Source organism: Puma concolor, chromosome A3 (genome assembly GCF_028749965.1).
Source record: "Puma concolor isolate L17-30 chromosome A3, mPumCon1.1.hap2, whole genome shotgun sequence".
Lineage (NCBI taxonomy): Eukaryota > Metazoa > Chordata > Mammalia > Carnivora > Felidae > Puma > Puma concolor.
In genome coordinates, this window is record NC_141669.1 from 33,589,614 (window position 1) to 33,604,216 (window position 14,603).

At 37.1% G+C, this 14,603-nt stretch overlaps 2 long non-coding RNA genes across 3 annotated transcripts in view; one reads left to right on the forward strand and one right to left on the reverse strand.

Moving 5' to 3' along the window:
* The window catches only part of LOC147582355 (uncharacterized), a 41,934-nt gene extending 38,883 nt beyond the window's left edge, over window positions 1-3,051 (forward strand). The window contains exon 2 of the long non-coding RNA XR_015248697.1: window positions 2,249-3,051. This is a non-coding gene — a long non-coding RNA (uncharacterized LOC147582355). The remainder of the gene's footprint in view (window positions 1-2,248) is intronic.
* The window catches only part of LOC147582354 (uncharacterized), an 862,122-nt gene that overhangs the window by 42,534 nt on the left and 804,985 nt on the right, over window positions 1-14,603 (reverse strand). The gene's annotated exons all lie outside the window — the stretch shown is intronic.

Consider the following 14,603-nt stretch of genomic DNA (forward strand, 5'->3'; position numbering starts at 1 on the left):
TGCAAGAGTTAACTTAATTCCACAGCATTGTGAACATAGCACATAACAAAAAGTGCAACTTCACCTCCTTGCAGGTCATCCATCCAATTTCCCAGAGCCAGTCACATTGTTTTGTTGATCTTTTTTTTTTTTTTACATTTATTTATTTATTTATTTATTTATTTATTTATTTATTTTTGAGAGACAGAGACAGTACAAGCCGGGGAGGGACAGAGAGAGAGGGAGACACAGAATCCGAAGCAGGCTCCAGGCTCTGAGCTGTCAGCACAGAGCCTGACATGGGGCTCAAACTCGCAAACTGGGAGATCATGACCTGAACCGAAGTCAGACGCTCAACCGACTGAGCCACCCAGGTGTCCCCGTTTATCTTTAAGTCATTTTTTTGTACCTATGTAAGATCTATATTTAAGACTCACTAACATTTAAAAAAATTGAATTCATTCATTCATTCAACAAAAATAGAATCTACTCTTTCTAGGCAGTGTTTATTCTTATACTTGGGAATAGACGGATACTAAAGCAGAGAAGAAAATATCAGATAGTTATATAAGGCCAATAAAGTAAATAAAAGAGGGCAGTGTGATGCTGATGGATGCGATGGTGTTTCCTCAGACTGGTGTGTAGGGAAGGCCTCTCTGACCAGCGGCATGGGGACAGAGTATTCCAGGACAATGAAATAGCTCATTCAAATGAGCTTAGGCAAACACACATTTAGCAATGACAAGGAACAAAATCAAGGCCTCGAGTGGACGCATCACAGTGATGAAAGAGAAAATGGAAGGAAAAATAATGTCAGAGAAGTAGTATCAACAGGGACTTCTAGGTAGGGTGGGGATCCTGGATTCTATTTTTAAGTGTGATGTAAGCCATTGGAGGGTGTTAAGAAGGGAGATCACATGATCTTATTTTCACAATTTTTATTGAAGTGTAACTGACATACGGTGTCCTATTAGTTTCAGGTGTATATCATAGTGATTTGATGTTTTTATACGCTACGAAATGATCCCCCAGTAAGTCGAGTTACCATCAGTCACCAAAGTTATTACAATATTATGAAATGTATTCCTTGAGCTGTTATGTTGCATCTGCATGACTTACTGGTTTTATAACTGGAAGTGTAAAATGATCACTCTGGCCACGATGTGGAGAGTGGATCGTAGATGGAAGTAGAAGTCCATTGGGATTTATCGTGGTGGCAAAATGGCGGTGGTGCTTGGACTGTGAACAGCAGATAGGTAAGAGTACAGGAAGGGAGATGTGTCATGAGGGGGAGATGGGCTTCTGGACAGTTGTTCAGATAGAATCAGACAGAACTGGTATATGTTTTATGGTAAGAGCACTGGGGTATGGGTGAGATGAGGGAAAGAGTAGAATATTTTAAGGATAAATCTTAGGATGGTGGCTTGGGCAAATAAGAAATGGTGCATTTTATTGAGATCAAAGATTAGGAAAGAGGCACATTTGGCCGTGTTAAATTGAAGCCGCCTCTTAGAAACGCAAGTGAAAATTCAAGTTTGTGGTTGGATATAACAACTGGAGGTTAGGGAAATTCAGAGAGTATGGGTTAGAGGCATAACTTAGTCAACACCATTATCAGTACTTGAAACCAAGGGTGTGGCTAAGGAATCCTACCATATATTTTAGTTTTATTTCAGTCTCTTAATTTTTGCTTTATATTTTGTAATTTCTTTCCTCTTCATCTCTTCTTATTTGCTGGTTTTGGGGGAAGTTGAATCAAGAATTTATTCTTGACGTTTTTGTCATTTTGACATATTTTCATCTATAAATAAGGCATATATGTGGTAAAAGAAGTGTGTTTCTAGAAGTACAAATGTACGTAGAGGGAAAGGCAAGCCCCTTTGCCTAACTCTTCCCGCTTGACCCTCACTTCCTCTCAGGAGAAGCAATACAGTCTCCAGCTGTTTTACCACAAATGGGAGTTGATGAAAAATATTCTATTATACCTTGTTTATTCACTGGAAAGTAGCTGTTGAAAAAATTTCTGCTTGGTGTTCTACTATATGGTGTATCATGATTTACTTAACTGCTCTACTGAAGAGCATTTAGGTTCCTTCTTATTCTTTTGCTCTTCTCCCTTATTTCCTGCATGTTACTCATTTTTCTGTTTCTTTACTGTCTGTTTACCTCTAGCTACTACTCCATTTTTGGGTTCCATTATATAGCAAATTCCTTAGGTGTGCTAATCACGATCACTAAAATCCTTTTCATTTTCTCTGTCTTATTACAGGCAACATCTTCGTTGTTCATTTCTGGAACGATGGCATCGCTACCTTGAATTCTTTCCTGATCTCTGCCTCTTCAGTTGCCTTTCGCTTGCTGTGTTCCTTTTCTCTGGTTTGCTTTACGTCAACGCTGACAACTCCCTTTTATAATCCTTCGTGAACTTTGTGTGTGAACGGCGGCTGTAGAGTTCTGGTCTGCTCTTTGTACAAGTGAAGATGGCAAGAGGCAGTCCGAACTCTCCAGCTGGGAATGTCTTCTCAGAACATTTCCCAAACAGAGATGTTGTTTCCTGTCCTGGAGACACACATTCCCGAGTCACTCCTCCAGAGGGAGCCGATGCCACAGACGCCAGCGTCGCTCTTTTCTAACATGTCCCACCTGGATTTCTCAGGGCAACTTTGTGTTTACGTCTGCTCCAATTTTGCTAGCAGATGCAAGGTGATGTCTGCTTTCCCTTTCTATCCTGCCTCATTTGCCATTTACTTCTCCTATGAGGAGTGTCTCCAATGGGACATGGTTGACGTCACTTCTTTCTCACCTTCCCTGAAGCTCGGTGCCACGGAACCAAATTCCCACGTTACTCTTCTCCTGGTCAGCCTCACCCCCAGCCCTCATCATCCGGAGAAATGAATCACAGGTCCCTTGGGATCGTATCATTATTTTTCAGAGCAATACAGCTCTCTGCTTGAGAACTAGCGATATGTTTTACACTGTTGGAGGCTTTCTTGAATTGAGACGGATTTGGGCAGATAAAATTCTTACCTTAGCTTTTTCCTACTTTGTTTATTAAAGGGATTTTCAAAGTTACTTTTGTTTCTTATGTCAATATAAGTTATTTTCACAGAAGAGAGAGAACAAAAGCTTATATTTTTCTTCAGACTTCTGCTGGTGGTCCAGTAACCCACTAATTATTCACGGTATTCTTTCTCAGCAGATTAGCTCATCTGCTATGCAGAGGAAACTGATTTTAATTTCCCTCTCTCCTACCTACATAAGTATCAGCGCTTGTTTCTTCCTCTACAGAATCTGTGCTAACGTTTTGTATGTATCACTTTATTTCGTCGTTACCCATTGTGGAGCAGAGCTTATTCTAACTGAGGCACAGATCAGGGAGCGGAGGCTCCAATAAATGAAGTATCCAGAAGTTACACCAACAGTTAGTGGTGGAAGAGTAAATTGAGCCCAGATTTGATTCCTCACCATTATGCTCCAAGAACCATAAAGACCATATAAATAAAATTATTAGATCTGGGGGCACCTGGGTGCCTCAGTCCATTAAGCACCCAACTCTTGACTTCTGCTCAGGTCATGATCTCATGGTTTATGAGTTTGAGTCCTGAATTGGGCTCTGGGCTGACAGTGAAGAGCCTGCATGGGATCCTCTGTCTCTCCTCTCTCTCTCCCTGCCCCACTCTCCCTCCCTCTCTCAAATAAACTAAAAAAATTATTAGATTTCCCTGACGTTTTAAAATTCAATTTAAAATTCAACATCTTTAAAAAAAGACCACTTACTGGGACCTATCATTGGGAGGCATTTCAAACTTATACACTAAATATGCATGGTTTCTATCATGCAATCATGCCTCTATAAAGCGGTTTAAAAATTATGCCATGGTTGGGGGTGGGAAACAGAGATTACCATGTCATGTATGGAGGACAGGGATCAATATCTGAATTGTGAAAATCAGCACGGCATCGTGGACATAACAAGAATTTGGGATTACATACATAGGAGTTTGAATTCCACATTTGCCATAATTAGTTGTTGGGGAAAAATGCTTTGCTTCTCTGAGCTCTTTGTAAATTCTGATTGTAAAGGTAAAATTTAAAAACTTACAAGATCAATAAGAGAATTAAGTTGTATAAGGTGAGGAAAGTATGTGCACAAAGTAGACATTCACCAAATTTCCATTTTTCCTAAATACTCATATTGCATCTTTTGCCATCCAAGCTAATAGTTTTTTTTGGTTGTTGTTGTTTTAATCTTTGACACCCAATAAGCTGATATAACACTTGGGATTTTACTGCCATTAAATATAATAGGGGATTTTAAAAGACTAAGAAAATATGATACAAGAAACGTTTTAGTCTCCAGGAAGTGCACCGAGGACTATGCATTGTGCAAAGAGCTTCTGAAAACCTTCTGATAAAATCGTAACAATAAAGCAACTCTGTAGGCACACGTTCAAATACTAATATATTCCACATAAATATATATTAATTTAGCTAATAATTCAACCAAAATGTCCAATAAGAGATTTCTGAAAGCAGAAGAGAAAAAGAAGATAGCATTTGGAATACTTTGTCAAGAAAATAGGAAATTTGCTTAGAGCATTACAAAGGGCAAATCTGAGAACCCTTATCAAGGAAAGCTACTTCACTGCTTGAGGATTTGTTATAAGCCCAGTCAAGGAGAAATGAAAGGAAATATTAATACATATGGTCTTGAAAGAAAATCTGTGAGATAAAGCACATTTCAATTTTTCATTTAGTATTTAACTGAAAGCTATGTCATATTCATAACCTTAACATGATGGAAATAAAAGAGTGTCTCAGCTAGCCTAGAATTCTGCCATTTATGGTTTTGCATTTTTATGTAGCAGAGAGTGACAGCATTTAGTCTGCCGGGGGGGTCCCAATTCTCTTAGCGCCAATCCCTCATGGACATTGGAGGAGATGCTCCACTGGATCTACCAGTCAGCTCACACTACTTCTGTACTCGCAAGTCCCCGGTGCACAGGATAGCAGATGGAAGTTGCCTTAACACAAAGAAAGCCCACTGAAGACATTCTTCACTAAGGGAAAATTCGTTTTAGTATTTCCATGGTTCATGTTACACATCCCCCAATCCACAAACACATCTCTTGCTGGAGACCTTCCGTGGGTCTCACGACATTTGCTACTAGATTCTGTCTTGGCGTCTCAGATGTTTGGAAAGATCCTTTCAACTACAGCTTCTGAAGGACCTTGAGTAATGCTTTAATGTGATGAGGTGTAGGTTATGTCAATGTGATAAAAATCAGAAGCCCACACGGTGTGCTCTTTCTCCCTCTCCCTGGCAGAGAACGTGAAAGTCAAGGTAGTATATTCCTTCCCGGAAAAATAATATGCTGCACAGACTAAGGTAACTGCTCAGATTTCTAAAATAGCACCCCTATACTCATGATGAATGAATTCGCTTGGGTTTTCCATATTTTAGTTTATTGTAACTTGAATAAGTTTTATTTTGACCTGTCACTATAAAACAGTGAGCAAGCACATGATGGGGAATTTACCTAATACAACTGCAGTCTCCCGATGACATTGGGAAATATATAGCCATTGAAACGCCAAAAGTATTTGTAATTGCCTATTAGACCACTGTGTTCTTGCTTATAGAGTGGCTCGCTGTGGGGATGGGGCTCTCTCTGGTGCTTGAAATTTGGGATAGTCCATTCTACCACCTCCCATCAGACCCCAGGCATCTGAATTCCACTTGCTGGATATTGTCTGGATTAGATGCTGTACTGTCAACATTCGTATGGTCAATGTCAATTACAGCATTGACATGGCATTGAGATTCTGTTGCGGCCCCGACTAGCTGGTGCCCCTATTGGCTGACACTTTGAATATATAGTGTAGTGACTTCTGCATTAATTGTATGCTTTGGGCAAGTTATTTCAACTTTCTGTGCCTCAGTAACCCCTTTTTTCATACTGTTTTAACATATTGTTTTACATTGCTTTTCACAGGGCTGGGCACATACTAAGAAAGCTTATACACATAGGTATTTTAATTATATACACCATCTATAATGTTTATAAAAAATGGATAGCTTTCAATACACACACACACACACACACACACACTATGAAATTCAGTTAAGAAAGTTATTTAAGAACGCATAAACATGTGGCCAAAACCAATTTTTTAAATATAGCACCATAGTTATTTTTACAGTCTTACAAATATGTGCCCTTTAGGTTAGTGTTCAAAAGGCCTCATTGATCCTGTGCCTTCTAACCATGTGAGGGAAAAGTGACACTAAATCACATGGTGTGATGTCTGGGGATCTGGGTGGCTCTTGTGCTCAAGGCATGTTAATGTATTTAATGTTACGAACAGTGTCCTGCACAGTATAGCAGTGTGGAAGACATTCGTGAAGGAACCCCAGACCCTGTGATGTGGATGAGGTGGTCTCTTCCAACCAGAAAATAGACCTGTCAGAGACTTCCTCTCTCATTCCACCACTAGCTCTAAATATATTAACATTGTCACTGTGTCCTCTAAAATTAGGGGAAAAAAATGGAACAATGATTTACTTGCAAGAAAGACATTAACTTTCTGTAAATCCCTTATTGTTCTGTAGTCACAGAACCCAATTTAATAAATTCCAACACAATAACAGAGAAAATTAGAATTCGAAGAGTAATTCTATAGTTTGGTGCCTACTGCATGCCCACATAGAAGATTCATTCTGAATAATACATGTTGAAAGTTAATTTATAAATATATAATGAATAACCATTCCATTCAGAATAGGTACCTGTTGTTCAAGTAGTATATTTTTTGACACTTTCGCTTTGTTTCTGAAAAACCAATAGGAAGAAAGAGAATCCATATAACCTGGTGAAGGTGCTGGGTCAAATTCTGAGTTTTGGGTCTCACCCTTGATAGTTGGGCAGGAATTGGGAAGAAAGCCTATCTATGTTGGCAAACAGGACAACAGGTGACTAGATTTCCATAGGGGTCACAAATGAATATGACATTGTGTTGCTATGTGCAAACAAGGGTGGTCCTGTATGAGGGGAGACAGTTTGGATAAAAATAAGACAGAGAAAACTGAACTGGGAAGTTTGAAGATTCAAAGGTCACTTGGCCACTTAGAAGTAGGGCCAGGGGTTTGAGAATGAGCACTCAAAAGAAAACCATAATCGGGAAATTGTATATTTTCCTTCATGTCTCATACGATCCACTTAAAATTCAATGAAAATGTAGCAAAGAGCAGCCATGGACTTTACTACTGGTTCAGAAAGAATTGTCTCTTCCTTCACTCTTCAGCACTGTTTGAAGACGACAAAATAACATTGAAACCCTCTTTCTATTTTCATACCCAATCACAAACCCTACATCACCCCCTTCTTCTCCCCACATCAATTAGCTTATATTTTTTACTATCTGCAGTCGTCCCCAGTTTCCTATTTACAATGTACATTTTCGTATTATTCATTTTGCACTTTATTAGTTAAAATGAGCCTAGGTGGGGCTTCGATCTTGCCCTAAGAGTTCTATGGTTAGGACCATCTTATCCCTTTTCTTTCTTTGGCATTCCTCAGCCCGGTGCTTTCAGCTCCAGCTGTTTCTTATCATATCCCTGAAGCCAATTTGCTGGCATTGTCTGAGCTGTAAAACAATCCTCCAGATGCTTATGAAAATGTACTTATTGCTTGCTTTGCTCACCCACAGCAATGTTCATAATTCTATGTAAGTTGCAGTCAGAATTTCAGTCTCGGTTGGTTTTCAAACCATGTGTCACCATTTCAAGAACTGCCTCACATGCTGCTTTTGAGACGCTTTTGTTCTTAATTTTGTTAGAATTGAGTTTTGCTTTCAAGAATTTCTGGTATGCTGCTTCATTTCCCTCTTAGTTCACAGAAGCTGCCATTGGTTGCAGAGGGCGTTATAATTATATTAAGTATTCAGTGTTCGTGGGTAATGAATACTAATGGTGTATGTGGCAGCTTCAGCAGTTGTGGACTCTTTTCTACCTTCTGTTCCACAGGGTGGGACTCACGGACCAATTCAGGCTAAGGGATTTCCATTAGTCATCCCAATACTTCATTCCTCATCTATCCCTTTTCATGGGTGGCTAAGTAATTCTCTTTTCAGCCATGGTTTAAACAGGCTTAAATAGGGGTTTACCACATCACATTTAAGCTCTATCTTGTCTAAACCACGATATCATCAGACTTTGATAAAGACTTAAAACATTGATTATTTCTAGGGCACCTGGGTGTTTCAGTCAGTTAAGTGTCTGATTCTTGATTTCAGCTCAGGTCATGATCTCACAGTTCGTGAGCTCAAACCCCGTATCAGGCTCTGTGCTCACTGCTCGGAGCCTGCTTGAGATTCTCTCTCTCTCCCTCTGCTGCTCTCTTCTGCTCATGCTGGTTCTCTCTCTCTAAAATAATAGAAAGTTAAAATAGAAAAAAAAAACACATTGATTATGTCTGCTGATCTTTCTGATTAGAAAGCCTGTCCCCAAATTGAGAAGTCAACATAAGAAAAAGACAGTCTCTCCGAGCTTCCTCCCACCCATCCTTCCTGTTACTGGGATTATATTTTATATGAATCTTAGGGTTGCCATATTATAACAGTAAGTACTCATCCTATGAGGACCCAGAGGTTTGAATACACCAAGAGAGGGAGGTCAATTCTGATATCAAGTTATCCCGGAAAATCAGGAAACCAATGGAGAAACGTAAGCTAAGAGACTATTACTTTCATGCTCTGGACTTGAACATGGTGAAGGCTAACTGGGGGTCCTATCTAGTGGAAGCCAGAGCTTGGCAGGAGGAAGCCATGGGTAAATGATAGACTGGAAATAGAACAAAGTACACAATGCAAAGCAGATATTCTAGCAGATATTTTGCCTTGGCTATTGTTCATCTTTCAGCAAATTCTTCAAATGACCCCTTTACCCCAACAAAATGCTTTGATTTTAAGCCTCATGTATGCCTAAGCTTGGACTGACATGTTTAAATAAAAGAACAAGCCCAAGAGGTCCATGAGACAGAGTTTGTAGGAACCAGCGAGCATTCACCAGGAGACAGTGAATGTTCAGAGAGAAATTGGGGTTGTGTGGCCTAGCTGTCCCTCTCTAAATGGCAATTCCACTTCTAATGTGCATTCTAAAAGTTCTGGGACTCATTTTTACTAAGAAAAGAACTGTAACTTGTAGAAAGACAAAAATATTTTTTTAATGAAAAGGAGAACAGGTTAGAGAGAGAGAGAGAATGGGTTGCAGCAGGATGAATATGCAGCAGCCATATGAATTTCCAGGATATTCTTAGAAGACCAAGCCCTTGTTGCCTTTAACATGCATTCCCCAGCACCAAGAAAATGCTCATGAATGTCTGATGACCTGCTTCTGAAAATTTTTTACTGTCTCTTTGGCTGACCCTTGCTCTTCCATTTGCTTTGCAGTAACTTTCTTCGAATAGAACCTTCCTCTGGAAACCAGCACCTGATGGGAGAATAGTGGAGTCTGACCCTAACAGTCAATTCTCCAAGATGTAAGGACGTATTTCTAGTTTGTGGCTTTGCCTCCAATGATCCGGTCAGTTAGAGGCAACCCTCCTGGGAAGTATCTTTCCAATGAGGATTGCTATAAACATTCCTAGAGCACTCTGCTTGCCAGAATATTTAGACAAATCTGAAAAAATAAAGATCAATAAATAAAAAAATCAAAACAAGCTCGTTGTTTGGTGACATACACAAATTGTTTTTTTCACATCTTCTGTATGGTTTCACCTCTTCTTGATAGCCCTGGAATTCTAATAATCAATTATTTTAACATTAGATGAGATATAAATGGTGATTTTTAATTCTGGCTTGATATAAACAGATCTGAAATCATACTCTAGAATATTCCTAAACAAATCTCTGAAGTCAGCATTGTGGTTAAAAATGCTGACCCTGGTGTTAGTTCTTCCCCCACCCCATTTCTACTATTTAATCGCTGTAATTTTGTGCAAGGTATTTAAACCTCTGTGTTTTGTTTTCCTCTACTACCTATTTCACACATTAATATAGGTAATTAGGTTAGAAAATGCCAGGTACATGGTAAGTGCCCAATAAATATTGGCTCATATCATTTTAATAGCAGTTTAATTTCATGTCATTATTTTTCCTCATACATATGACCTCATTGTAGCTATCCAATAAAGCTATATTTATAGGTACCTGTCAGATAAAACACTTAAAATAATCTATTCTTGAACCTTATTTCATAGGAAGACATAAAATTAAGTTTCAGTATATTTGTGTGTTATTCCATGTGAAACGGGTATTTGGGGTCATTTGAAAATTAAAAAAAAAAAAAACATAAGCCCACAGGGACTATACAAAGTTATCTTTTCCTTAGACAACCTAGCTATGTGATGTCCGCTTTTGGAATAGTTGAAAGTGAGTACAGCAAGGTGCCATCTATTCAGAGAGATACATACTAGATATGGGAGCCATAAATCAAAATCTTACATGCAGATGCTTTGGTTGTTTTTGAAATCTGTTTCTCAAAGGGGCAACTCTCAATATAGCACATTCCAGGTGGAGCTGCAGTGGGTGGCCATTGATTAGACATTAGTTAAGTAGTGATTTTCTCAAAAGACACTACTTACAGATGCTATCTGTAAAGAATCTTTAGTAGTGCATGGATTTTCTTTAGCACTATCGTCAGGAAAGGGAGGAAGACATCCTTAAATTCTAAGAAATAGTTTAATAAAAGTAAGAGCAATATGAATATTTTCAGGTAGGAAATATGACTACCAAATAAGAAAAAAAAATGTATGCCAAAAGAAGACCAATCCCAATGGGGGTGGATATCACAGTCACAGGGGATTTTTCTGTTTCATGACTGCCTTTCTTAGGTTTTCTCCTCATGAAAACTGGCTCAATGTTGTAGAAAAATAAAACTGCTGAAAATAAGAACTTTAGAAAACTTCCTTTGTGCTTTTTTTAGGTATTCAAAGAGAGGCTGGAGAATTTTGGACAGCAAAATTTCATTAACATTTTTCTTATGCATTTATAAATACTGATATTTTCTCAGAGTGTCATTTTTTAATTTTCCTCTTTCTTTCACAACCTAACCCACAAAGCAATAAATATACTTTAATAGAAAAAAAGGAAAGGGTTAAAACAAAATTTTCACAGAAGACGCCAAAAATATATTTAAAAAATTGCCTGTGGTGCCTGGGTGGCTCATCTTGCGGTTTGTGAGTTCAAGCCCCACGTTGGGCTCTGTGCTGACAGCTCAGAGCCTGGAGCCTGCTTCAGATTCTGTGTCTCCCTCTCTCTGCTCCTGCCCTCTGCATCCCCCCACTCATGCTCTGTTTCTCTGTCAAAAATAAAATAAACACTAATAAAAAAATGTTTTTAATTTCCCAATATCAAAAATAATCAGGGAACTATATAACACTAATATGTTTTCTATTTACCACGTTAATGAATATTTGAGAAAATAGCATTTAAACTTAATAGAGACACAGACATTTATAAATCTTCTGCAGGATAGCAAATTGATACACACTTTCTGGAAATCAGTATGAGGACATGTGTGAATAGTCTGAAAAATAGCCTTACCTTTCATTTAGAAAATTAATATTTATTTGTCCACATCCATAAAAATTCCTATTCATTTATACATAGAAATAACCAGAATGATGTACAGTTTCTTCCACAAAGATGATCATGATAACTTTATATTAGTATTTGTCTTTTTTTTTTCCTGAGAGAGAGAGAGAAAGAGAGTGCATACACATGAGATGGGGGCAGAGGAAGAGAGAGAGAGAGAGAGAGAGAGAGAGAGAGAGAAAATCCCAAGCAGGCTCCATGCCCAGAGCAGAGCCTGATGTGGGGCTCAATCTCATGACCGTAAGATCATGACTGGAGCCAAAATCAAAAGGCAGATGCTTAACCAAATGAACCACCCACATGCCCCTATATTAGTATCTGAATATAATCTAAAAGGTAATGATTAAATTTTATATTTATTTATTAATTTTTTGTGATGTCTTATTCTAGGAGGTATTTAAGGCCAACAAATAACTAAATTAAACATAGCTCATGCATCTAATGAATAGTATTCATCCTGAAATGGTATTAAAATGTATAAACGTTAATGTTGGAAAATGTTTTTATCATTAACTGAAAACATCAAGAACCACAGTTCAGTGTATTGTTAACTACAAAATAAATAGATAGAAGAAAAGAATAAATGAAAGAATAAATGAAAGGGAACCAAAGCTGTTCCCTTTGGATGAAGAGATAAGGAATGATCATGTAAAGAAAACTCCACACAGCAATAGCATAATACATGTTATCTGTACTTTTTTAATGGAATATTTACTAAGATAGACCATATTCTGGGCTTTCTAAAAAATGTCAGTAAATTGAAAATGACTTAAAGTATATAAGAATAGCATACAAAAATTGTTATATAATAAAAGTGGAATAAAATTAGAAGTCAGTAAAAGAAATGTATCTGTATAATTCATAAATTTTGGAAACTAAATAATATCTTTACAAATAACCTATAGATCAAAGGGGAAAAAAGTAAAATTAGTAAATATTTGATACTAAACACAAAAACTCATGGTATACAGTAACTAAAGGCAAATTTATAGCACATAAAGCCTACATTAAAAGCCAATTTAACTACTCGAGACACCAGTTTAAAAAGGCAAATAATATATAACACAAAATATAGCATAAGCCAAAGAAATGACATAATAAAGACCAGAGTGAAAATAAATGACCATCAAACAGAAAAACAATAAAGAAAATTGTCCAAAGATGATTTTTTGAGAATATTGATAAAACTAACAAACCTTTAGCCTAACTGATCAGGAGGAACAAAGAAAACACAAGTGACTAATATCAAGAATGACAGAGGTGACATCACTACAGATTCTACAGATATTTAAAGAAGGACTTAAATAAATAGAAAGATATAACATGATCATTGATCATAAAATTCAATTTTGTTAAGCTATTAATTCTCCCCAAATTGATCTATAGATTTGATTCAATCATAATCAAAATCCAAGTAAGATTTTTTGACATGAATTAATATGCTGATTCTAAAATTAACATGGAAGTGCAAAGGACCTAGAATAGTTAAAACAATTTTGATTTTAAAAGTTGGAGAATTAAGCCTCCCTGACTCCAAGCCTTATTATAAAACTATAGTAATCAAGAAAGTATGGCATTGATATCAAGATAGACAAAGAGATCAATTGGGACGAATGGAGAATACCAGAAATAGATCTACACATAAAACATCAACTGGGTTATCTTACGAAGGTGCAAAGGCCATTGGTGGAGAAAGGACAATCTGCTTGAAGAAAAATAAACATCTATCCATACTTTGCACTGTATACAAAAATTAAGTAAAAATGAACCACGGATATCCATGTAAAACCTAAAATTATAAAACATAGAAGAAACATAGAGAAACATAGACTCAGAAAATTAAGAACCTCTGTTCTTCAAAAAATCCTGTTAAGAGAATGAAGACAAGCTGCAGTGCAAGAGAAAATATTTGTAAATCACATACCTGATGAAGGATTTGAATGAAAAATATATATAAAAAATTCTCAAAACTCAGTAAGAAAACAAGCAATCCAATTGAAAAAAATGGGTGAAACATTTGAACACTCTGCCAAAGTAGCTCTCTGGACGGCAGATGAGCCAATAAAAAGATACTCCACATTAATGGTTTAGAAAATGCAAGCTGAAACCACAGTAAGATACCACAACACACCAATATGAATGTCAAAAAGATTGGCTGTACACAATGTTGCTGAGGGTGTGGCACAGTGGCAACTTCCCATTGGTTTTAGGAATGTGATAATGGTACAACCACTTTGAAACAAGTTTGATGGCTTTTTTGCAGAGTTGAATATATTGCTACTATATTACCCAGCCATTTTACTACTCAGTATATACATCCACATAAAAACTCACACTTGAATGTTTACAGAAACTTTACTTATAATAGGCAAACACTCAATACAAACACATGAACAAAATCTCATCAACAAATGGACACAAGAAAACTTTTTTTTATTATGGATATAGTCATTACCCTGACTCTGATTATGTTTTTATGGGTGTATATGTATGCTGAAATGATCAGGTTGATACTTTAAATATGAGCAGTTCACTGTAACTCAATTATACCTCAATAAATCTGTTAAAAAAATTTTTTTAAGTAGCCATAATATTCCTGGAGAAGAACAAACTGAGTGGGCTTGTTCCAACCAGACTTTTTATAATTCTGCTCTAAATAAGATAGTGTGATATTCATGTAAAGATAGACAAATAGAGCAGCAGAATAAAATAGAAATCCCAGAAAAAGACCCAAACATATGTAGAGTCTTAATTTATAAAGAGAGTGCTACTCCAGAGCTGGGAAAGGAAAATATTTTTCAATAAATCATGCTGGGGCATTTTTGTATCCATAAAAATAAAAATGAAAATTGGCTCCTACTTCATGTCACACACAAAACTCTCTTTTATGTAGAAAATAAATCAAAATGTGAAAAGCAAAACAATAAAGAATCTGTGGAGGACAATCACGAAGAATATCTTTATGACCT